General features: G+C 38.5%; 1 protein-coding gene and 1 non-coding gene across 7 annotated transcripts in view; one reads left to right on the top strand and one right to left on the bottom strand.

Annotated features, from left to right (window-relative positions):
* NUMB (NUMB endocytic adaptor protein) overlaps positions 1 to 26245 on the top strand; it is a 186566-nt gene that overhangs the window by 12212 nt on the left and 148109 nt on the right. The window lies entirely within an intron of this gene.
* On the bottom strand, positions 4055 to 4156 carry LOC142871671 (U6 spliceosomal RNA). The gene has a single exon (XR_012919898.1). It is a non-coding gene; the product is annotated as a U6 spliceosomal RNA (small nuclear RNA).

The following is a 26245-nucleotide window of genomic DNA, read 5'->3' on the forward strand; positions in this document are numbered from 1 at the left end:
TTTGTTGCCTAGGCTAGAGTGAGTGCCATGGTGTCAGCCTAGCTCACAGCAACCTCAATCTTCTGGCTCAAGCAATCCTTCTGCCTCAGCCTCCCGAGTAGCTGGGACTACAGGCATGCGCCACCATGCCCGGCTAATTTTTTATATATATATATTAGTTGGCCAATTAATTTCTTTCTATTTTTATAGTAGAGACGGGGTCTCGCTCTTGTTCAGGCTGGTTTCGAACTCCTGACCTCGAGCAATCCGCCCGCCTCGGCCTCCCAGAGAGCTAGGATTACAGGCGTGAGCCACCACCCCGGCCTCTTTTGAGGTTTTATAAAGCAGCTATACCGTTTTACATTCCCACCAGCATGAGGGTTCTTTCTCTGCATCCTTAGCAACGTTTGTTAATATCTCTGTTTTGTTTTGTTTTGTTTTTATTGTATTTTTTTTTAGAGATAGGGTCTTGCTCTGTTGCCTAGGAAGACTGGAATGCAGTGGTGCAATCATAGCTCACTGCAGCCTGGAACTCCTGGGCTCAAGTGATCCTCCCACCTCAGCCTCCTGAGTAGCTGGGACACTACAGGCCCCGCATCTCTGTGTTTTTTATTTGAGCTATTCTAGTGGGTGTGAAGTAGAAATTCATTGTGGTTTTGATTCTCATTTCCCTGATGGCTAATGATGTTGAGAATCTTTTCATATGCTTATGGTCATTTTTATATCTTCTTTGAAGAAATGTTTATTAGATCCTTTGCCCATTTAAAAAATTGGGTTGTTTTTATTATTGAGTTATAAGATATAAAATTTCTTTATATATTCTGGATAAAAGTCCCCATCAGACATAATTTGTAAATATTTTCTCCCATGTTGTGGGCTTTCACTTTCTTTTGTCCTTTGACACATAAGAATTTTCATTTTCATAAAGTTTTTTGTTTGTTTGTACTTTTGGTATAATATCTGAGAAATCATTGCCTTATCCAAGGTCATGAGCTGTTTTAGCTCTTATATTTAAGTCAGTGATCCATTTTGAGGCAATTTTTGTGTGTGGTTGGGAAAGGGGCCCAACTTAATTCTTCTGCATGTGGACATCCAGTTGTCCAGCACCATTTTTTGAGACCTTTACTTTTTGTTTATTGGTTTATTACAAAGTTTAAAAAAATTTTTCTGCTTTGTTTTTTTAAAAATTAATTAATTTTTTTGAGACAGAGTCTCACTATGTTGCCCACGCTAGAGTGGTGTGGCGTCAGCCTAGCTCACAGCAACCTTCAAGTCCTGGGCTCAAGCAATCCTCCTGCCTCAGCCTCCCAAGTAGCTGGGACTACAGCCATATGCCACCATGCCTGGCTAATTTTTTCTATATATTTTTAGTTGGCCAATTAATTTCTTTCTATTTTTAGTAGAGACAGGGTCTGGCTCTTGCTCAGGCTGGTTTCCAACTCTTGACCTTGAGCAGTCCTCCCGCCTCGGCCTCCCGGAGTGCTAAGATTACAGGCGTGAGCCACTGCTCCCGGTCTGTTTTGTTTTGTTTTTGAGACAGTCTCACTCTGTTGCCCAGGCTAGAGTGCTGTGGCGTCAGCCTAGCTAGAGATAACCTCAAACTCCTCTGCTCAAGCCATCCTCCTGTCTCAGCCTTCTGAGTAGCTGAAACTATGGATGTGTACCACCACACTTGGCTAATTTTTCTATTTTTAGTAGAGGCGGGGTCTTGCTCTTGCTCAGGCTGGTCTTGAACTCCTGAGCTCAACCAATCTTCTTGCCTTGGCCTCCCAGAGTGCTAGGATTATAGGCGTGAGCCACCGTGCTCGGCTTCTGCTTGCTATTTATTTATTTGAGACAGAGTCTTGCTTAATTGCCCAGGCTAGAGTGAGTGCTGTGGCGTCAGCCTCGCTCACAGCAACCTCAAACTCCTGGGCTCAAGCAATCCTTCTGCCTCAGCCTCCCCAGTAGCTGGGACTACCGGCATGTGCTACCATGCCCGGCTAATTTTTTCTATATATATCAGATGGCCAATTAATTTCTTTCTATTTATAGTAGAGACGGGGTCTCACTCTTGCTCAGGGTGGTTTTGAACTCCTGACCTTGAGCGATCCACCTCGGCCTCTCAGAGTGCTAGGATTATAGGCTGTGAGCCACCACCGTCTGGCCTGCTTTGTTATTATTATAATTTTTTCAAGTAGCAGTTTGTTGATCTTTTGGTCTAGTGTGGCAGGTGGAGTAATATTAATGAGGGAAGCAGTTTAGAATTTTAAGAATAGGTTATAAATGATCCCACTGATTTAAGTTTACAGGTTGTATAATTTCATCCTTGCATTACCTTATACTTGACTGCCATTTCTCTGCCTCCTGGGCAACCTTGTATCATTAGTTCTACAGAACCTTCAGTGCTGGATCATTTAATGGAAATCAGGGTCAGGTCTTTGATTTAAACACATGAATTAATGGAATAAAAGCTTCTATTATAACCTGTTCCTTTCTCTCCCTCCCTCTTCCTCTTTAATTCATCTATCCTATCATCCTTTTTATTGGAAGAAGACTCTTTTAGATTATTACACATAGCCTTTTTCTGAAGGAAGATCAAATACTAAAGCTTAATTTTTTTTTTTTTTGAGACAGAGTCTCACTTTGTTGCCCAGGCGAGCTCACAGCAACCTCAAAATCCTGGGCTCAAGCAATCCTCCTGACTCAGCCTCCCGAGTAGCTGGGACTACAGGCATGCGCCACCATGCCCCGCTAATTTTTTCTATATATATTAGTTGGCCAATTAATTTCTCTCTATTTATAGTAGAGACAAGGTCTCACTCTTGCTCTGGCTGGTTTCGAACTCCTGAGCTAGAGCAGTCTGCCCGCCTTGGCCTCCCAGAGTGCTAGGATTACAGGCGTGAGCCACCGTGACCTGCCTAAAACTTAATTTTTTAATTTGGAAAATCAAGGAAATGTTCTCTAGTGATAACTAAAAACATTATGGAAAAGTTATAAGTATGTTTTTTAACCTTAATGCATTTAATAAATGTCTATAATTATTATAATTAATATTAAAGTTTACTTTTCCATATAATCCTATTAATGATTGAAAGTTAGAAATGGCATGATATTATTCTTTTAATTTTAAGAATAATAGAAATATAATCTTACAACTTGTAAGATTTAGCGTTTTGAAAGAAAGAAACTTATTCTTTGTTTATAGAAAACTTAATTCTAAATTGGGCTTTTAATTTTTTCCTTATGTTTTTATTAGGTATTAATTATTCTCTTTTGGAGATCTTAAGAGCAAAGGGAAAAGCATACATTTTTTACAGAGTATTTGGGATTTATGTGTCTCATCTTTCTTTGCAGAATTTTGCTTCTTTACAGGCCAGTACTTTGCCAAGTAAGAACTAATTTCCTGGGAAATCAGGTTGCTGGCTTGACTTCTGGCGGTGCCTTTCCTCTCTTCTTTTGTTGCTTTGTAAAAGAGCTGAGCTCAGTCTTGTGGAAAATCACTAAATCATCTAATAATTTTCTCTAGTTTAAATTAAGTATGGCTGGTATATATTTGCATTGAACTGAACTCTGTAACTTTTTCTTTCTGTTTTTGTTTTTGAGACAGAGTCTCGCTCTGTTGCCCTGGCTAGAATGCTGTGGCATCAGCCTAGCTCACAGCAACCTCAAACTCCTGGGCTCAAGCAATCCTTCTGCCTCAGCCTCCCGATGTAGCTGGGACTACAGGCATGTGCCACCATGCCTGGCTAATTTTTTCTATATATTTTTAGTTGTCCAGATAATTTCTTTTTTTAGTAGAGACAGGGTCTCGCTCTTGCTCAGGCTGGTCTCGAACTCCTGCCCTTGAGCGATCCACCTGCCTTGGCCTCCCAGAGTGCTAGGATTATAGGCGTGAGCCACTGAGCCTGGCGTGTAACTTTTTCTTTATTATAGATTTGTTAGGATATTCTGAAGGACTTTGACTTCATTTGATAAGTTGAATATTCATATCTGAAATAATACTAGTGGTTTGTTATTTTGATGAATATTCTTATTCTTTTGGTCCTTCGCCCCCATGTAGACCTAGTGAGGTATATCACTTGTGTTCTTTTTTTGAAATTTTTAATGTTTTAATTATTAATAGTGTCATTCTTGAGCAGGGGTCATGCTCTGTGTATCATTTCAATTTTAGTATAGGTGCTACCAAAGCAAGTACACATTTGTGTTCTTATAATGAAGGCCAGACACTTGTGAAATATAGTTTCTATTATGATATCCCTTAATTCATTTTTTAAACCTATCAACATTTATTATCTCTTTTTATTTTTTCCTCATGTATATTTTTACTATATATATAATTTTGGAAGCTGCTTTTTAAAAATATATCATATGTATTTTATTTTATTTATTTTTATTTATTTATTTATTTTTGAGACAGAGTCTCGCTTTGTTGCCCAGGCTAGAGTGAGTGCCATGGCGTCAGCCTAGCTCACAGCAACCTCAAACTCCTGGGCTCGAGTGATCCTTCTGCCTCAGCCTCCCGGGTAGCTGGGACTACAGGCATGCGCCACCATGCCCGGCTAATTTTTTATATATATATCAGTTGGCCAATTAATTTCTTTCTATTTATAGTAGAGACGGGGGTCTCGCTCTTGCTCAGGCTGGTTTTGAACTCCTGACCTTGAGCAATCCGCCCGCCTCGGCCTCCCAAGAGCTAGGATTACAGGCGTGAGCCACAGCGCCTGGCCTATTTTTATTTATTTATTTTTTTTTTCTTTCTTTTTTTTTTTTTTGGTCAGATAAAAGTAGTAATATTTTTATTTATTTTTGAAACAGGGTCTTACTCTGTTGCCCAGGCTAGAGTGAGTGCCATGGCATCAGCCTAGCTCACAGCAACCTCAAATTCCTGAGCTCAAGCGATCCTCCTGCCTCAACTTCCCAAGTAGCTGGGTCTACAGGCATACGGCACCATGCCCAGCTAATTTTTTTTAATATATATTGTTAGTTGTCCAGCTAATTTCTTTCTATTTTTTAGTGTAGACGGTGTCTCGCTCTTGCTCAGGCTGGTCTCGAACTCCTGAGCTCCAACAATCCACCTGCCTTAGCTTTCCAGAGTGCTAGGATTACAGGTGTGAGCCACTGCTCCCGGCCTATCATATATATTTTAATACCATTATTATTTGAAAACATTTTAAAACAACTGAAGGATGTTCCATTAGTGGATATAATCCTCATTTGTGGAACCAATTTTCATAGTGTTCACATTTAGATTATTCTATTTTGTTCTTTGAAACAGGGTCTCTGTTGCCTGGGCTACAGTGCAGTGATGTCACCACAGCTCACTGCAACCTCGTGCCAGCCTCCCAAGTAGCTAGGACTACAGGCATACACCCCAGCCCTACATGGTTTATTAATTTCCAATTATTATAAAATAAAACTTCCGTGAATATTGCTATATATAGATCTTTGTCTATATTTCTATATTTTCAGAATAGATTCCTGTAAGTGGAAGTATTGAGTCCAAGTGTATTAACATTTCTAGGGCTCTCAAGAGAGCAGAACATGGCGCAATTGCTATCTAGAAAGGTTGTACCAGTTTATATTCATTCCCATTAGTAACATATGAAATTGATACACAGCTTTATCAGCAGTGTTATTATTTTAAAATGTTTGCTAATTTGGCTGGGTGCGGTGGCTCATGCCCATAGTCCCAGCACTTTGGAAGGCCCAGGTGGGAAGATTGCTTGAGGCCAGGAGTTCTAGACCAACCTAGGCCCATCTCTATTAAGGAAAAAGCAATCTAATTTTATAGGGAGAAAATATTAATAGTAACTGGTTTCTTTTCTTTTTTTCTTTCTTTCTTTTTTTCCCTTTATTTCTTTTCTTCCTTTCCTTTCCTTTCTCCTTTCCTTGTCTTTCTCTGTTGCCTAGACTAGAGTGCAGTGGCATCATCAGAGCTCACTGCAACCTCAAACTCCTGGGCTCAAGAGATCTGCCTGCCTTAGACTCTCAGGTAGCTAGGACTATCAGCGTATACCACCATGCCCAACTAAGTAACTGGTTTCTGAAATTTGTATCTATTTGATCACTAGTGAAAGATTTAAAATACGATCTTTAACCTTTAAATATTTCTTTTCAGTGAAGTTACTTGTTTCCATTCTTTATCCATTTTTTGGGGGGTGACTCCTGATTTTTATGTGGAATCTAGGATGGATAATATTCAGAACTGTGACTTAATCTATACAAATGATCAGCAGAAAGTTGTTTCATGTCTGTTTCAAGTTAGTTTTGCTCCCCCAACCTACTTTCTGATTTTGTCTATTCTTGGAGTTCATATAAATGGAATCATACCATATGTACTCTTTTTATCTGGCTTCTTTTGCTTAACATGTTTTTGAGATTTATCCATGTTATTATATACATCAGTAATTCTTTTTATTGCTGAGTAGTATTCCTTTTTGTTTGTTTGTTTTATACATGTTTTCTTAATTGAGGAAACCATAATCAATAGAAAATTGCAAGTTCTAAACCATGGTTTGTTAAGTACAGTATTCAATTTACCCCAAGTCTATGCTATATCTCCTTAAGACACTGTTTCTATCCCAGTAGTCATTTTAAGCCTGCCTTCTTTTTATACATGAGTAATTTCTGGAGAGAGCGCTTTAGTTAGGATGAATATGGACCCATCATGCTTAAAAAAAAATACATGTGGAAATACAGTTGAGAGTTTCCATAGGAGTATCACTTAATAAAACCTTGTGATTGGCCGGTTGCTGTGGCCTGTAATCCTGGCCCTCTGGGAGGCCGAGGTGGGAGGATTGCTTGAGGCCAGGAGTTTGAGACCAGCCTGAGCAAGAGCACCACTCTGTGTCTACAAAAAATAGAAAAATTAGCTGGGCATAGTGGCACATGCCTGTAGTCCAGCTACTTGGAAGGCTGAGGCAGGAGGATCACTTGAGCTTACGAGTTTGAGGTTGCAGTGAGCTATGATGACACCATTGCAGTCCAGCCTGGGAGGCAGATCCAGATTCTGTCAAAACAAAACAAAACAAAAAACATCTTGTGATTTATTTGCTTCTTAAAAGCACCAATTTAAAAATCCCTCAGGGCCAGGCTCTGTGGTTCATGCCTGTAATCCCAGCACTTTGGGAAGCTGAGGTGGGAGTATCAGTTGAACACAGGAGTTCAAGACTAGCCTGAGCAACATAGTGAGGCCCTTGTCTCTACAAAAAAATAGAAAAATTAACTGAGGTGTTGTGGTATACTCTTGTAGTCTTAGCTACTTGGAAGGCGGAGGCAAGAGTATTGCTTGAACGCAGGAGTTTGAAGTTGCTGTGAGCTATGATTATGCCACTGCACTGTAGCCCAGGCAACAGTGAGACCGTCTCTCTAAATAAATAAATAAAATAAATAAGTAAGTAAATTCATAAATGAATGAATGAATGGCAGGATCTGCTTAGGAAACTATTGTGTATTTGAGCTGCACATTTGAACTGATAGTCTAGTAGGGCATGAGATAATAGCAATACTACTACTACTAGCAGCGGCTAATGCTATATTTCAGGAATTGTTCCAAGTGCTTTATGTAAAATACACTACCTAATGCAATCCTCATGGTAATTCTTATGTGGGTAGATACTGTTATAATCCTTATCTTCCAGGTAAGGAATCTGAGGCACAGAACGGTAAACAGTTTGCCCAATATGATAGAGTAAGTAAGTGGTGGAACTGGGATTTAAACCTACATAGTTTGGCTCTGGAGCTCATACTCTTAATTTTCATTGCAAATGTGATTAAATTAAATGTAGTCAGTTTTACTTTCTTTATAGAGCATGTAATTATGTGGTACTGGTGGCCCAAGTTTAAATTGGCCTCTATTTGCAAAGAGGCTCTTTCTCAGTCTCTTTCTCTTTACTACCCAATACTGGTGTTATGTAGCCCAAAGGTAATTTATGGAAGTAAAGTATTATCTCACTTAACAGATGATGGACAACCTTAGTAACCTGAGATTGCTTTCCTAGAGAAGATAGGTTATTTCTCTCTATACCTTCATTGAGTCTTAGAATTGCAACAACTACTTTCAGACAGCTTTCAACAGTGTTTATTTAATTGGTCTTTGTGAGAATCTCCAAATGAAAATGTCTAAAGTTAATATCTTCTGGAAACCCAGTGAGATACAAAGTTGATGAAATTGATGAAAATATGTTGGACCGAATAATTGGGTTTATTTTATTTTTTTAATTTTTTTCTTTTTTCTCTTTTTTTTTCTTTTCTGCTTCTGTTCTTGGAACCAATAATTGGGGTTAATATTAATAATCTAGCACTACCAGATGCCAGATCTGTGTGTCTGTCTATGTGTCCATCTTGCCCTCTCCCCCAGACTGACCTTCAGGCATGGACTAAATCTGGCTCTCCTCTTGTGTATCCCTTGGCCCCACCCAGCCCAGAGTGGGCATCAATAAAATGAATTATTGACTGAACAACAACAACAAAATAATAATCTAGCACTACCTAAGTACTTGATATTCAAAGGTATTTATGATGTTGACATGAGAATGATTGTTCTTTCTTTCTGAATTCTCTGCATACTGAAACCATGGAACTATTCTTTATCATTAATTTGGACTTAGATAAAATTAATCTTCTAGGAGAGACCTAGAGTTTTAGGCCAATTTCCTTGAAAAAGGGCCTGGGCACCTCAGAAAATAAAAATATTTATTGGCTATTTTCTTCACCATATATTTTGTGGCTTCCCCAACTTCTGATTTGGTATAATTTTTTTTTTTTTTTTTTTTTTAAAGACAGAGTCTTGCTCTGTAGCCCAGGATAGAGTGCTGTGGCATCAGCCTACTCCCAGCAACCTCAAACTCTTGGGCTCAAGTGATCCTCCTGCCTCAGCCTCCTGAGTAGCTGGGATTGCAGATATGCATCACCACGCCCAGCTAATTTTTTCTATTTTTAGTAGAGACGGGGTCTCGCTCTTGCTCAGGCTGGTCTCGAACTCCTGAGCTTAAACAATCTGCCCGCCTCAGCCTCCCAGAGTGCTAGGATTATAGGCATGAGTCACCACTCCCGACCTCCACAGTTTATCTCTTTCTCTCTTGATTCCATCCATAGTACTTTTTTTTTTCTTTTTTTTATTTCAGCATATTATGGGGGTACAGATTTTAAGGTTTCAATAAATGCCCATTTCCCCCCCCTCCTTCCACAAGTCTGAGTCTCCATCATGACCATCCCCCAGATGGTGCACATCTCACTCATTATGTATGTATATACCCGCCCCCCTATCCATAGTACTTTGTACAAATATTATATGGTATATTGTGTACTTTGCGTTATAGTTAAGTATACAGTTATCTCTGTAAGTAGATTATGTATACAGTGGGAACAGGAGCCTCATTACTTTGACTTCTCTTTGCTACTCCCACAGTTGCCTATCACAATTTGTTATGTTTAGTGAGTCCTCAGTGGTATTTTAATTGAATCCATTTAACAATCTCTGCCCTCATGGAGTTTATAGTGTAATGGAAGGAGACACACAATAAGAAGATAAACAAGTGAATATAGAAGAAAATTATCATTGAAGAATATACAATAGGCCAGGCGTGGTGGCTCACGGCTGTAATCCTAGCCCTCTGGGAGGCTGAGGTGGACAGATCGTTTGAGCTGAAGAGTTCGAGACCAGCCTGAGCAAGAACGAGACCCTGTCTCTATTAAAAATAGAAAGAAATTAGCTGAACAACTAAGAATATATAGAAAAATTAGCCGAGCATAGTAGCACATGCCTGTAGTCCCAGCTACTCAGGAGGCTGAGGCAGAAGGATTGCTTGAGCCCAGGAGTTTGAGGTTGCCGTGAGCTAGGCTGACACCATGGCACTCTAGCTGGGGCAACAGAGTGAGACTCTGTCTCAAAAAAAAAAGAATATACAATACATATGATGAATAATGTGCTATGATGAGAGAATAAGATGGGAACCAGTTGCGTGTGTGTGTGTATGTGTATGTGTTTTAAACATCTTCACTGGTAAACAAAAAGGGAACCAGTTTTGATCTTGTTTGTTGGTGAAGGCCACACTTAGGGTTGACATTTAAATAGATATGAAGGATTAATAGGAGCTGCTGCACAGAAAACTAGAGGTAGTGCATTTCCTGCTTGTGGGAAAACTCTAAAGTGGGAAAGAGCCTGAATTTTTGAGAAAGCTAGATCTTAGTGTAGGTGAGGAAGAGTACCTTTTAATGAGGTTAGATAGGTATAAAGAGGCAGTGTCTTTTAGGTTGTTCTAAAGGATTTGGATGTTATTCTAAATGTAATGGGATGCTATTGAAGAATTTTTAGTAGGGAATAACATAAATATTTACATTTTTAAAGATAATTTTAGCTGCTATCTGATTATTAGATTTTAGGGGAGCAAGAAGGAAAATGGAGAACAATTTAGAAGGGTTATGGAAGTAGAGATAGAATTGATGGATTTAAGATAAATCTTAGTGGTAGAATTTTCAAGATTTACTAATGGATTAGATGTGAAGGATAAAAAAGATTCAAAGGAGTCAAAGGTTATTCCTACATTTCTGGCTTGGTATTTATTGAGATGAAGCAGGTGTGGGAAAAGAGCGTTATTTTAAGGAATGGGAACCATTGTTTTGGATCTGTGTATTTCTAAGAGACATCCAAATGATAATGTTGGGAAGGTGACAGCTTCATGATTTCTAATCCCCACCTGCTATTCCATCTCTTGTTGGTTCCCTTAATGCTGCTCACACCTTTGTAAATAGTCTCTCCATTAAACTTTGTTCATTTATCCCTTTAAGTATGTTATCTATTTAAAATCTGTGTAAGGGGCAGTTTCAGTGAACTTGTAAAGTTGGACTAATTTGGAGCAGGTTGAATGGAAGGGTAGGAATTAGAGACTATGAAAGCTGATACATTTTTGAGGAATGTGGCTGTACAGGGGAATTGAGAAATGATGAATAGGTGGAGCATAGATGAGTGTGGAGATTGATGGGTTATTTTGAAAAAATACAAACATGGTAAATACTGGAAAGATCACTGGTATGAGACAGTGGATTATGGAAGGAAGGAAATCTTTTTTTTCTTTCTCTTGAGACAGGTTCTTACTCTGTTGCCTGGGCTGGAGTGCAGTGGCATCATCATAGCTCACTGCCACCTCAAACTCCTGGGCTCAAGCAATCCTCCTGCCTCAGCCTCCTGAGTAGCAGGGACGATAGGCTCTTGTCACCATGCCTGGCTAATTTTTCTATTTTTTGTAGAGATGGAGTCTTGCTCAGGGCGAGGAAGGAAATCTTTAAGTGATAGACTACAAAGAGCAAACTTTGGAGGCACCTTTAATAGTAATCAGAGATGTTTACTCTATTTTAAAGGAGGGGAGAAGGAGATGATTGGTTCAGTTGGGGGAGTGACTTAAAGATTTGGTTAAAGAAAAAATGGGGAGCTACTATTTTCTGGGGTTTTTTACAATATATTTTGGGAGTACAAGTGCAGTTTTGTTACATGGGTATGTTGTATATTGATCAGGTCTGGGTTTTCAGTGTACCCATCACCCAAATAATGTACATTATACCTACTCCTATTTTCTTAATGAAAGTGTCTTAATAGGGATAGGAGGAATGAAGCGGAGGGCTGAGATGTTTAAGGACTGAAGAAAAGGTATCACTACAGGGAGCTTGTATAGTAGTATTGCTGTGGTTGAGAGATTTTGATTGTGAATTTATGACAATAACCAGTTTGTCTGGATTTTCAATTTTTTTTCTTTTAGCGTATTATGGAGGTACAAGTGTTAACGTTATATATATTGCCCATGTCCCCCTCCCCCCTAGAGTAAGAGCTTCAAGCGTGTCCATCCCCCAAACGTTGCACATCTTACTCGTTTGGTTGGATTTTCAATTTTCTACAATATTCTACTCCATTACATTAGTGGAGAAGGTTGGCTGCAATTTTTCCAGGAAAAGGTGAAGGGGAGAGACATGGAAGGCATTGATTTGAGTGAGAGGAGTGATTATATTGATGAACTGTGAAATCTGTTAGGTAAACAAGAAAATGAAATCAGGAGAGGGATAGGGAGAAAGTAGAGGTTTTTCATAATCATGGTCTCTTTAAGAACCAAGAATTATTTCTGAGGGCCCAGTTGAACAAGCAAGTTGGAAGGATCAAAGCTTTTGCTACATCTGTCTTCTCTCTGCTTCCTTCTCATTTACATCAAAAATGAGGAGAATACCTATTTTGTACAGACTTAAATACTTGGAATCTCCTATTTGCTTTTTTTTTGAGACAGTCTCACTTTGTTGCCCAGGCTAGAGCGAGTGCCGTGGCGTCAGCCTAGCTCACAGCAACCTCAAATTCCTGGGCTCAAGCAATCTTACTGCCTCAGCCTCCCAAGTAGCTGGGACTACAGGCATGTGCCACCATGCCTGGCTAATTTTTTCTATATATATTAGTTGGCCAATTAATTTCTTTCTATTTATAGTAGAGACGAGGTCTTGCTCTTGCTCAGGCTGGTTTCCAACTCCTGACCTTGAGCAATCCGCCTGCCTTGGCCTCCCAGAGTGCTAGATTACAGGTGTGAGCCACCGTGCCTGGCCTGGAATCTCCTATTTGAATAGACAGTTTAATCCTACTTTCTAGCCAAATGGATTGAAACACACATGCTTGTACATAGTGTAGGCTTATGAGTGTGATTTCAAATATGAAATATTTTAAAGTCTATTAAAACTCTTTGTATATTTGATAAATGCAAGTATTTATCAAATCAACTTCCTTTGTTAACTTCTACTTTCTATAAATAGGACACAGGAAAATAATTTCCTCTGATAAATATCTGGATCTACTTAGGATCTTTCTATGAAATTTGTGACGTAAGATCTAAACTTGTTTTTACTTAAAAACATTGAAGTGTTTTTTTTTTTTCAGACAGAGTCTCACTCTGGCACCTGGGCTAGAGTGCAGTGGCATCAACATAGCTCCCTGCAACCTCAAACTCCTGGGCTCAAGCCATCCTCGTGCCTCAACCTCCTGAGTAGCTGGGCCTACAGGCATGCGCCACTGCACCCAGCTAATTTTTTCTATTTTTAGTAGAGATGGGGTCTCCCTCTTGCTTGGGCTGGTCTCAAACTCCTGAACTCAAGTGATCCTCCTGCCTCAGCCTCCCAGAGGGCTAGGATTACAGGCATGAGGCACCTGGCCCCAAAAATTCTTATTAGTTGTTGGTATGTCCTCTTTGGAAAACAATTAAACATACGCTTACCATAATAACCCAACAGTTTCACTCCTAGGTATTTACTCAAGTGAAATGAAAACTTATAGTCACATGAAAACCTATATGCTAATGTCATAATTGCCAAAAGCTGGAAATAATGCAAATGCACTTCAACTGGTGAATTGATACACTTTGATATAGCTACATAATGGAATACTATTTGGCAGTGCATGCACCAACACTGATGGATATCAAATGCATTATGGTAAGTCAAAGAAGCCAGACTCAAAAGGCTACATCCTGTGTAATTCTGTTTTTATGATATTTTGGACCAGGCAAAACTATAGGGATAGAAAACTGACTAGTGGTTGCCAGGGGTTGACTACAAAGGGCATGAAGGAATTTTTTTGGGTGTTCTGCGTCTTCTGTATCTTTTCTTTATCTTGATTATGGTGGTGCTTACGTGACTATGTATTTTTGAAACTCAGAAGTATACACTAAAAAGGATGAATTTTAGTATATATAAATCATACCTAACTTAAAATTCTTGCATATATTACCATATTAAAATTGTTTTGGAAATATCTCAGAAAATGTTTTAAGATTCTATTTATGTGAGTTTTTTTGGGAAGAGAGAGTGGTAGACAGGCATTAGCACTGGTAAAGTTTAAAAACACTATATAAATGTTGAATATGTTTACACTTAGCAAACATTCCTATCATACATTTGATAGAATGTTACAATGTTATAAGAGCCCAAGAGACCTCAGAGAATTTTTTTTTTTATAGATAAAGAACCTGAAGCCTAGGTAGATTAGCTAATGTTGAATAGCTAGTTAGTGGCAGAGGTGGGTCTAGAATTAAGTGATTGATTACTAATTTGATCCTTATTTTACTAAAACATACTTTTTATTTCAAGTTATTCTCTGGAAACTATTTTTAATTCCTTTTTAGAACTTTTCAATTATGCCACCCTAAAACTGGAAACCACTCCCTTCCTAGTAGGAGGAAGGTCCTGTGTCTAGTTGATAATAGGAAGGCTAAATTTGAGAGATTCCATATCACTTAAAATTTGTTTAGGCCTAATCAACTAATTTAGTTATGAAGTCATTTTTCTTTAACTGTGGGAAATCTGGATGCTTTTTTGTTTTGTTTTTTGTTTTTTGGTTTTTTTTTTGAGAAGGGGTCTCATTCCTTCACTTAGGCTACAGTACAGTGGCCTGATCATAGCTCACTGCAGTCTTAAAGCCCTGGACTCAAGCTATTGAGAGTAGCTAGGACTGCAGGTGTGTGCTACTATACCCAGCTAATTTTTAAATTTTTTGTAGAGACAGAGTCTTGCTGTGTTGCCCAGGCTGATGGATGTTTATTTTTGTAGTTTTCAAAAGCTACCAGTTACAAATAGGTTTTTGTAACTTTATTGCATTTTAAAAAATAATCTTTTCAGATTATCATGATTGTTAGTTTGTTGGCAAGGTAGAAAAAGGTTTAAGCATGTTAGATTCTTTCTGGTTTCCTTAAGCGATGAGGGTTTATTTTATAAATACTGAAAGATGTGAGGAAGCACTGGAAGCAGTCTTTTTTTTTTTTATTTCAGCATATTATGGGGGTACAAATTTTAAGGTTTCAAATAATGCCCTTGCCCCTCCTCCCCCAACAAGTCTGAGCTTCCAGCGTGACCATCCCCCAGATGGTGCACATCTCACTCATTATGTATGTATATACCCACCCCTTTCCCCCCTCCCACCTGCCCAATACCCAATTACTGTAGTTTCTATGTGTCTACTTAGATGCTGCTCAGTTAATACCAGTTTGCTGGTGAGTATATGTGGTGCTTGTTTTTCCATTCTTGGGATACTTCACTTAGTAGTATGGGTTCCAGCTCTAACCAGGAAAATACAAGATGTGCTGTATCACTGTTGTTTCTTAGAGCTGAATAGTACTCCATGGTATACATATACTACATTTTATTAATCCACTCATGAGTTGATGGGCACTTGGGTTGTTTCCACAGCTTTGCAATTAGGAATTGTGCTGCTATAAACATTCAAGTGCAGGTGTCTTTTTTGTAGAATGTCATTGGATCTTTTGGGTAGATGCCCAGTAATGGATCAAATGGTAGATCCACTTGTATCTCTCTAAGGTATCTCCATATTGCTTTCCAAAGAGGTTGAATTAGTTTGCAGTCCCACCAGCAGTGTAGGAGTGTTCCTATCTCTCTGCATCCATGCCAGCATTTATTGTTTGGGGACTTTCTGATAAAGGCCATTCTCACTGGAGTTAAGTGATATCTCATTGTGGTTTTGATTTGTATTTCCCTGATGATTAGAGATATTGAGCATTTTTTCATATGTTTGTTGGCCATTCTTCTGTCTTCTTTAGAAAAGTTTCTGTTAATGTCCTTTGCCCACTTCTTGATAGGATTATTTGATTTTTTTCTTGCTGATTTTCATGAATTCTAAGTAGATTCTAGTTATCAGCCCTGTATCAGATGTGTAGAATGCGAAAATTTTCTCCCATTGTGTAGGTTGTCTGTTTATTTTCATGACTATTTCTTTGGCTGTGAAGAAGCTTTTTAGTTTGATCATGTCCCATTTATTTATTTTTGTTGCTGCTGTGATTGCCTTTGGGGTCTTCTTCATAAATTCTTTGCCTAGGCTGATGTCTAGGAGAGTGTTTCCAACATTATCCTCCAGAATTCTAATAGTTTCATACCTTAGGTTTAAGTCTGTTATCCAGCGTGAGTTGATTTTTGTGAGAGGTGAAAGGTGTGTATGCTGCGTTAGCCTTCTACAAGTGGCTATCCAGTTTTCCCAGCACCATTTATTGAAAAGGAATTCTTTTCCCAAGTGTATTTTTTTTTTTTTTGAGACAGAGTCTCGCTTTGTTGCCCAGGCTAGAGTGAGTGCCGTGGTGTCAGCCTAGCTCACAGCAACCTCAAACTCCTGGGCTCAAGCAATCCTACTTCCTCATCCTCCCAAGTAGCTGGGACTACAGACATGCGCCACCATGCCTGTCTAATTTTTTCTATATATATTAGTTGGCCAATTTCTTTCTATTTATAGTAGAGACGGAGTCTCGCTCTTGCTCAGCCTGGTTTCGAACTCCTGACCTCGAGCAATCCGCCTGCCTTGGCCTCCCAGAGTGCCAGGATTACTGGTGTGAGCCACTGCACCCGGCCCCCAGTGTATGTTTTTGTCTGCTTTGTCAAAGATTAGATGGCTATATGAGGATGGTTTTATATCAGGGTTCTCAGATCTGTTCTACTGGTCAATATTCCTATTTTTGTGCCAATACCAGATTGATTTAATTACTACAAAGGCTCAATTCCCTTCACAATAGCAACAAAGAAAATAAAGTACCTAGGAATATACTTAACCAAAGAGGTAAAAGACCTCTACAGGGAGAACTATGAAACACTGAGGAAGGAAATAGTAGAGGATGTAAACAGATGGAAATCCATACCATGCTTATGGGTTGGCAGACTCAACATCATTAAAATGTCTATACTACCCAAACTGATCTACGGATTCAATGCAATACCTATTAAAATCCATCATCATTCTTCACAAATATGGAAAAAATAATTTTATGCTTCGTTTGGAACCAGAGAAGACCCCGCATATCAAAAGCAATTCTAGGCAATAAAAACAAAACAAAATGGAACCAGAGAAGACCCCGCATATCAAAATCAATTCTAGGCAATAAAAAACAAAATCTGGTATTAATATGCCAGATATCAAACTATACTACAAAGCTGTAGTCATTAAATCAATCTAGAAGCAGTCTTAACAGTCATATATTCAGGAAATGAAGAATGGAATGTTATTCAGGATATAACAGCAGTTTTACTTGTCTTTTGTCCTTGAGCCTCAACTAACTTTCATTGTCCCTCTGTGTTCAGTCTTCCTTGTATAGTGTTTTGCATTTGTCTCTATACCCAAGTTTTAGAACCAGGCTTGGAGTTCCTGCTGCTCAGAGACAGTATGAATATTGCAGATCTAGTCATAGAGTTAGCAGGTAGCTTGGTTTCTTTCTTGGTTTTGAAGTTGTGCTGTATCCTGCAGAGCCCTCCTAGAGTAATTTCCTATAAGCCATAGGCCCAGGTAAAGTTGGCAAATTGTTTTCAGCCTTCTTCATAAGTAAGGCAATCCTACCCCTGCCCTAGCTCTGGTAGGTTCTCTGTCTTATGTGGAGCATTGTTAGTCCCTGTTCCCCAAAGAAGCCAATTCCCAGCTGCCACTGCCTGCTTCTAGATCAGGAGCCCAGTAGGCCTGTAGTTTCAACCCTGCCTACTACTTTGCATTTGTATTCCTTATCACTGCCTAAGAAATATTTACATTACTTTTTTGAGCCAGCTATGCATTATTTATATTTGATGCATTTATATTATATTAAATATAAATAATATATATATAGTTGTTATTTAGGTGAATTTACTGTACCGTTTTGACATTTAATCTTTCAAAACCAGTTTTTTACCTTAGAATTATAGCCCCTGTTAGTGTTTCTTTGTACCGATGACATGAGATTATATGCACACATATATATGTAAATTCTTAGAACAGTGCTATCTAACATATAGCAGGTGCTATATATATTATAGCTATTACATTTTCAGGTGAGTCCTGTAATTCTTGGTGTTTAGATAGTTAGTTATACAGGGATCTCAAAACATTTGTCAATCAGTATTCAAAATTTCTGCAAATGTGTCTGGGAATTGTGGCATCTTTTGAGGCATTTGAATGAGACATTTATGTTTCCTTTTTTTTTTTTTAATCTATTTTTTTTTTTTTTTTTTTTTGAGACAGAGTCTCACTCTGTTGCCCAGGCTAGAGTGAGTGCCATGACGTTGCCTAGCTCACAGCAACCTCAAACTGCTGGGCTCAAGCAATCCTTCTGCCTCAGCTTCCTGAGTAGCTGGGACTACAGGCATGTGCCACCATGTCTGGCTAATTTTTTCTTTTCTTTTCTTTTCTTTTTTTTTGAGATAGAGTCTCGCTTTGTTGCCCAGGCTAGAGTGAGTACCGTGGCATCAGCCTAGCTCACAGCAACCTCAATCTCCTGGGCTCAAGCAATCCTCCTGCCTCAGCCTCCTGAATAGCTGGGACTACAGGCATGCACCACCATGCCCGGCTAATTTTTTTTTTTTTTTGTATATATATTTTTTAGTTGGTCAATTAGTTTCTTTCTATTTTTAGTAGAGACAGGGTCTCTATCAGGCTGGTTTCGAACTCCTGACCTTGAGCAATCCACTCACCCCGGCTTCCCAGAGTACTAGGATTATAGGCGTGAGCCACCGCGCCCGGCCTTGGCTAATTTTTTCTATATTTATTAGTTAGCCAATTAATTTCTTTCTATTTATAGTAGAGATGGGGTCTTGCTCTTGCTCAGGCTGGTTTCGAACTCCTGACCTCGAGCAATCTGCCTGCCTCAGCCTCCCAGAGTGCTAGGATTACAGGTGTGAGCGAGACATTTAAATTCATTTTTAATCTATACCCTAGCAACCTTGAATTGGAAATTGGAGAGTTTTTAAAATTTGTTTGTAGAGAGATAGGGTCTTGTTGTGTCACCTAGGCTGGAGTGCAGTCAATCATAATTGACTGTAGCCTCTAACTGTTAGGCTCAAGTGATCCTCCTACCTCAGCCTTCCAAATAGCTAGGACTACAGGCACATGCCACCACATCCAGCTAATGTTTCTTATTTTTTGTGCAGACAGGGTCTCATTATGTTGCCCAGAGTGGTCTCGAACTCCTAGCCTCAGGTGATCCTTCTGCCTCAGCCTCCGAAAGTGCTAGAATTATGGGCGAGAGCTGGCAATTGAATGATTGAATTAGAGTTTTTAATAATGAATTGCAAATTTGTTTCAATATAACAAAGTGTTAGAGTGCTTTTATTCTTATATAAGCTCTTTAGAAATACTCAGGTGATTGATATTCCTTTAAGCTCTATTGTATACTTTCCATTAGCTACTAATCAAAGAAGTCAGTTTAATATAGGTAGATGTCACAGGAACATCATTATGGAAGTTGTAGCATAATAAATTTTACCTCGGGAGAAAAAGGAGCATAACAGTGTGCACGAGGGAGGAAATAAAGTGGTGCTTGAGGTAGGGGTGTTGGCTTAGACAACCGTAGTTTTGACAGAGGTACAGATCCTCTGGGGGAAAGAGGAACAGAAAGGAGTGATAAAATATTATGGGCCAAACTTCCAGCTTCTGTGTGTGGATTATGACTAATATGTTTTCATATCATAACTTCTAAAGCCCTCATTCTAGTTAAATTTTACTCATGAACTCAGAAGCATAGTTTTTTTTAAAGATCAGAAATGTCAAATTATTCTTTCTTCCTGGATTTTTGGGTTTGAATTAGTGGAGAAATGAGTCTTGTAGACCATTGTCGTCTACTATTTTTTTTTAAGAAAGCCTGAGTATATTATTCTGCCCTTTAGAGATGTGTCCATGAAGATTGTGCTTGCTGATAAATAATCCTACTTCCTTATTTTCTTCAGCTGAAATAATAAGACATACTGCTTCCTTTTTCCTCTTACATCAAGCCCCGAGTATGCCTTTGTTTTTATTTTTGTCTTATATTGTAGACTGCTGTGTGCATATAGGCATTTGAAACCGTGATAATAATGTTTTATCAAAAAAGAAGCATGGCACGATACTATTTATTTTTTTATTTTTATTTTTTTGAGACAAAGTCTTGCTCTGTTGCCTGGGCTAGAGTGCCGTGGCATCAGGCTAGCTCACAGCAACCTCAAACTCCTAGGATTAAGCAATCCTTCCACCTCAGCCTTCGGAGTAGCTGGGACTACAAGCATGCACCACCATACCTGGCTAATATTTTCTATATATTTTTAGTTGTCCAGCTAATTTCTTTCTGTTTTTAGTAGAGATGGGGTCTCTTGCTCAGGCTGGTCTTGAACTCCTGACCTTGAGTGATCCTCCCACCTTAGCCTCCCAGAGTGCTAGAATTATAGGTATAAGCCACTGCATCTGGCCAAACCAAGATTTTATAAAGTGTTTTTTTTGAGACAAGGGTCTGGTTCTGTCACCCAGTCTAGAGTGGAGTGGTGATCATAACTCACTGTAACCTCAAACTCTTAGGCTCAAGTCATCCTCCTGCCTTAGCCTCCTGAGTAATTGGGACTACAGATGTGCCCTGTTGATTTTGAAATTTTTTTTATAGAGGTGAGTCTCATTGTGTTTGAGACCAGGCTGGTCTTGAACTTGTGGCCTCAGCCTCCCAAAGTGGGATTATAGGTGTGAGCCACCACACCTGCCCTAAAATTCTTAATTATACATTTCTCCCTAAACTGAAAGGTTTTTAAAATGACTGTTAACTCTTTGTCAGATTCTGTGGTAGGATTCGGAAATGTTTAATTAAGTAGAATGTTCATTAGGATTCTTATCCAGAATCTTTCAGGTATTAGGAAGTAAACACTATGTCATGATTACTCCTAAAATTTTTTTTTTCTTTTTCAGTGTTTTTTTTTTTCTCTTTTTCAACATGGGACAAGACAGTGTTAATATTTAAAAATTTCTCATTAAGAACTGATATATGTAGTACAAGTATAACCATCTGTCATATATCACAATAGATCAAGATGCTTTATATTGATCTTTTGTCATTAACACCTCCTTTTATCTGTTTTGCCATACTAGATATTTGTAAAGCAGTATAGTCTGATGGTAGAAACACAGGATTTGAAGTCTTGACTGTTGTTTACTAGCTCTGTGACTGATTTTGAGATTGTTTTCTTTATAAGTAATATGAAAATAATATTGTCTCAAAGGATTGTTACAAGGATTAAAATAAAAATGCTTTGTGTGAACTATAACATACTCTTTGAGTGTTATAATGTTTTTCAATTTGGGCGTTTGTTATATTTTAGCAAAATACAACACTATCTTCAAAGATTGCCATCAAATAGGTGAAAAGACAGCTAACTTTTGATTTGATCTATCATTTTCATTTACAGTGAATATCCTTAGGTTTTAATCTGCCTTTATATTTCCCCTAATAATAAATTTCTTCACTGTATAAAGATTCCTCCTTTGCCAAAGTTAGGAATTAGGCTTTTTATAGTCACATTCAGCTTCATGGTGTCATGAAAACAAAGGCTGTCTGGAGGCCACATTGGGACCTAGCCTTTCTTGAAGGATCTCGTTCTTAATGGGGACAGTACTGCTGCTATGACGTGTTTGGACCTTTGAGAGTACACTTGTGGTTGCCACGATGATTAGAGTGGAGTAGGTGCAGCTTTGTGGCATTCAGTGAGCAGGAGCCAAGAATGCCACATATCCCACAAGGTATGAGACAGTTCTGTATGATTTTTTAACATTTCTCCAAGCCTTGTAGGTGAAAAACCTGTTTATACTTATCCTAATTCTGTTTTACATTTGAACACAAATTGGTGTTTTTAGTTTTTTGGCTTTTTTTTTGAGACAGAATCTCCCTCTGTTGCCTAGGCTAGAGCGCCATGGCATCAGCCTAGCTCACAGCAACCTTAAACTCTGGGGCTCAAGTAGTCCTTCTTCCTCAGCCTCCCGAATAGCTGGGACTACAGGCATGTGCCACTATGCTTGGCTAATTTTTTCTATATATTTTTAGTTGTCCAGATAATTTCTTTCTGTCTTTAGTAGAGATGGTGGGCTCGCTCTTGTTCAGGTTGGCCTTGAACTCCTAATCTCGAGCAGTCCTCCTACCTCGGCTTCCCAGAGTGCTAGGATTACAGGCGTGAGCTACCGTGCCCGGCCTGCAAAGTGTTTTTTTTTCCCCTCATGGTTGTAATAGACCCTGGATTTCCCAGGAATACAACTACTGAGTAAACCTAAAGCAAGTTGTATTTTGTTTTGTTCAGAACTTTACTGAGAGTTGTTCACTGTTTTGGAACATCCTATTATAATGGCGTTGCCCCCTGTGGTATCTGATTTTTCCATTCAACTTAATTTATCTCAGTCTACATTTTTAGCTGTCACATTCATGGTGATTTGGTATATAGGTGCAAGTGTCTATTTCCTTAATATGAATTCCAGGATAGTTATACCTGAGCATTTGCATATTAAAATATTTTATTAAAAGTTAACCTTCTCTTACAATACACTAGACATTATTAATTTTTAAAAACTGAAGATAGGTGGGTTTTCTACTTGCAATTTATTTCAGGTTTATGCCCTTGAAAAAAATTAAACCTGTTTTAATAAGTAATATAGTTTGGATGTTTGTCCCCCCACAAACCTCATTTTGAAATTTGAACCCCCCAGTGTTGGAGGTGGGGTCTAAGGGGAGGAGGTGTTTGGGTCATGGAGGCAGATCCCTATGAATGGTTTGGTGCCATCCTTGAAGTAGTGAGTGAATTCTCCTTCTATTAGTTCCTTTGAGAGCTGGCATGTTAAAAAGAGCCTGGCATGTCCCTCCCCTCTCTCTTGCCTCCCCTCTCACCATGTGGTCTCTGTACACACTGGCTCACCTTTGCCTTCTGTCGTGAATGGAAGCAGCCTGAAGCCTTCATTAGAAGCAGATGCTGGTGCCACACTTGTATAGCCTGCACAACCATGAGCCAAATAAACCTCCTTTCTTTATAAATAACTCAGCATTAGATATTCCTTTATAGCAACACAAATGGACTAAAACAGTGGAGTTTCAAGAAGGAACCTTTATTTATTTTTTATTTTTTTTGAGACAGAGTCTCACTTTGTTGTCCTGGCTAGAGTGAGTGCCGTGGCGTCAGCCTAGCTCACAGCAACCTCAAACTCCTGGGCTCAAGTGATCCTCCTGCCTCAGCCTCCTGAGTAGCTGGGACTACAGGCATGCGCCACCATGCCTGGCTAATTTTTTCTATGTATATATATATTAGTTGGCCAATTAATTTCTTTCTATTTATAGTAGAGACGGGGTCTTGCTCTTGCTCAGGCTGGTTTCGAATTCCTGACCTTGAGCTATCCTCCTGCCTCGGCCTCCCAGAGTGCTAGGATTACAGGCATGAGCCACTGCGCCCAGCCAACATTATATTTTGAAGATTTGTCCATATTGATATGTATAACTGTGCTTCATTTTCCTGGATATTTGTATTAATTTTATGACTATACTTTATCCTTTCTCCTAAAGATGGATGTTTATTTTTTTCCCATTTTGTTGCAATAACACACATACTCTTGCTTATGTGTTCAGGTGCACATGTACCAGAGTTTCTCTATAACAGTGAATTTTAAACATTTTTGGTGGTGATTTCCTCATCTACACACAGATAGCTGAAAGAAAAATGTGAATCAGTATTCACCCATGTACATGTGATGCACTCATCTTTTCAATTCTGGTTCTCTCTAAATGCTGATTATGACCTTCTAAATTATTTCAAAGTTCATTTTCACAGTTGAAGATAACTGTCTTGGTTTCCTTTGGAGAGTGAGTATATTAACCTGGCTTTCCCCTGGTTATAGATTGTGTCAGAGGACAGTATCTCTTGGGGTGAGTACCTGGCTAAGCAGGAGCAATGATCCCACACCTGGAAACATCTGGTTCTTGAGCTCAATAAAGTTTTAACTAGGACTAAATTTGGATTCAGCTTGAGTACCTCCTATTCCTTCATGGAGTGAATTCCTAGGAGTGTCCTAACTATATACTTTGAGTTATATGAGAGTCACACAATTCTCTGAGGATGTTTAGGAGCAGGATGAGATTGATTAGGGCTTTCAATTCTTATGTTTACTTTGATCTCAGACTTAACTCCCCTTTTGGCCATAAACTGTATTCTCTAAGGCTCAAATCTCAATAGTTTATTCAGTTTTCTCTTGACTTTCTAATGTGAGTATTCAGATATATCCTCTAACTTCAGTTTTTCATTCCTCTTCCTCCTACTAGATAGCTTGAAATTTTTGATGAAGAGAAGAGAATTTATATAGGAATTTGACTTTAATCTTAAGTCATTGTAAATTTAGACATAGAAGCTACAGGTTTTAACTCTCATGTAGGGTTTAATTATTAGAATATAAACAACTTACATAGCTGTTATTTGAACTTCAAGGGAGAATATGTACACTTGGTACTATTCTTGATGACTTGTGTAGGGGTACTGAATAATGGGAACTAGGAACAGGAATAACCAAGGTATTCTTTTATTTTTAAAAACGCTCATTTTTTATGAATATAAGGACTCAAAAATAAACAAAATGTTCATTCCAGTCTAGAAGTTGTGATATGATTTCCCCTGTTATTTTATTTTTTATTGTAAAATAGATATAAAAGTTACCATTTTAACTATTTTTAAGTGCATAGTTCAGTATTCAGTACATTCACATTATTTTGCAGCCATCACTACCCGTACATCTCTAGAACTTTATCTTATTTTTTTATTTTTGAGCCAGAGTCTCGCTTTGTTGCCCAGGCTAGAGTGAGTGCCGTGGTGTCAGCCTAGCTCACAGCAACCTCAAACTCCTGGGCTCAAGCAATCCTGCTGCCTCAGACTCCCGAGTAGCTGGGACTACAGGCACGCGCCACCATGCCCGGCTAATTTTTTCTATGTGTATTAGTTGGCCAATTAATTTCTTTCTAGTAGAGACGGGGTCTCGCTCTTGCTCAGGCTGGTTTTGAACTCCTGACCTCGAGCAATTTGCCCACCTTGGCCTCCCAGAGTGCTAGGATTACAGGCGTGAGCCACCGTGCCCAGCCTTATTATTATTTTTTTGAGACCAGTCTCACTCTGTTGCCTGGGCTAGAGAGCCATGGCGTCAGCCTAGCTCACAGCAACCTCAAACTTCTGGGCTCAAACAATCCTCCTGCCTCAGCCTCTCGAGTAGCTGGGACTACAAGGCATGCGCACCAATGCCCGGCTAATTTTTGTTTATATATATATTTTAGTTGGCCAATTAATTTCTTTCTATTTTTATCTGTGATTTTGACTACTTTGGATATTTCATATGCATAGAATTATACAATGTTCCTTTGTGTCTGGCTTATTTCATTTAGCATAATGCCTTCAAGGTTCATGCATGTTGTAGCCAGTTTCAGAATTTCATTCTTTTTAAAGGCTAATATTTCATTGTATGTGTATATACTACATTTTGTTTAGCCATTCATCTTTCAATGAAACACTTGGGTAGTTTCCATATTTTGGTTATTATGAATAATGCTGCCTTAAACATTGGTGTACTTTTTTTTTTTTTACTTTTTTATGTTATAAATGTATTTTTAGTCAATAATTATTGATCTACATTCATCATTTTTAGTGGCTGTATAGGATTTCAATGAATGGATATGCCATGGTTTGTTTGTGGACATTTTTCTTGCTAACAGTTTTTGCTATTATAAATAATACTGTGATTCACTTATCCATCATGTATTTATTGAAGACCTACTATGTGCCAGCCATATTTAGTGGCTCCTCTATACATACATATTTGTAGTCTTATTTAGGATAAATTTTCTAGAAGTGGAACTGTTGGATCAAAGGTGGGCATATTTTGAAGTGTGATTTTTTTTCTTAAAAGCTTTTATATTGATAAACCATTATTGAATATAGACTCAATAATAACAAGTAGGAGTGCTAGGTTCCCCACACCTTATACATCACTAGACATTACTGATCTTTTTAGTATTTGTCAATTTGATATATTTGTTTGCATCTCTTTGGTTACTAGTGAAGTTGAACATCTTGTGTTTTTTATTTTATTTCTTCTTTTGTCAGTGGTGTGTTCATGTATTTCTGCCCATTCCTTTTTCTTAATGCTTAGTAAGAGCTTTTTATACATTAAGAATATTAAATCTTTGCTTTATGTTGTAAATATTCTTCCAATTGTCATTTGTCTCTTTTGTTTTTTCATAATGGCTTTTGCAGTGGAGATATTTTACATTCTTTTTTTTTTTTTTTTTTTTTTTTTTTTTAGGAACAGAGCCACCAGCAGTAAATTTTACATTCTTATAGTCAAATTTATTAGTAGTCTTTTTTTTTTTTTTTTCTTGAGACAGAGTCTCACTTTTGTTGTCCAGGCTAGAGTGAGTGCTGTGGCGTCAGCCTAGCTCACAGCAACCTCAAACTCCTGGGCTCAAGCGATTCTCCTGCCTCAGCCTCCCAAGTAGCTGGGACTACA

The sequence above is a fragment of the Microcebus murinus genome, chromosome 6 (assembly GCF_040939455.1).
Source record: "Microcebus murinus isolate Inina chromosome 6, M.murinus_Inina_mat1.0, whole genome shotgun sequence".
NCBI lineage: Eukaryota > Metazoa > Chordata > Mammalia > Primates > Cheirogaleidae > Microcebus > Microcebus murinus.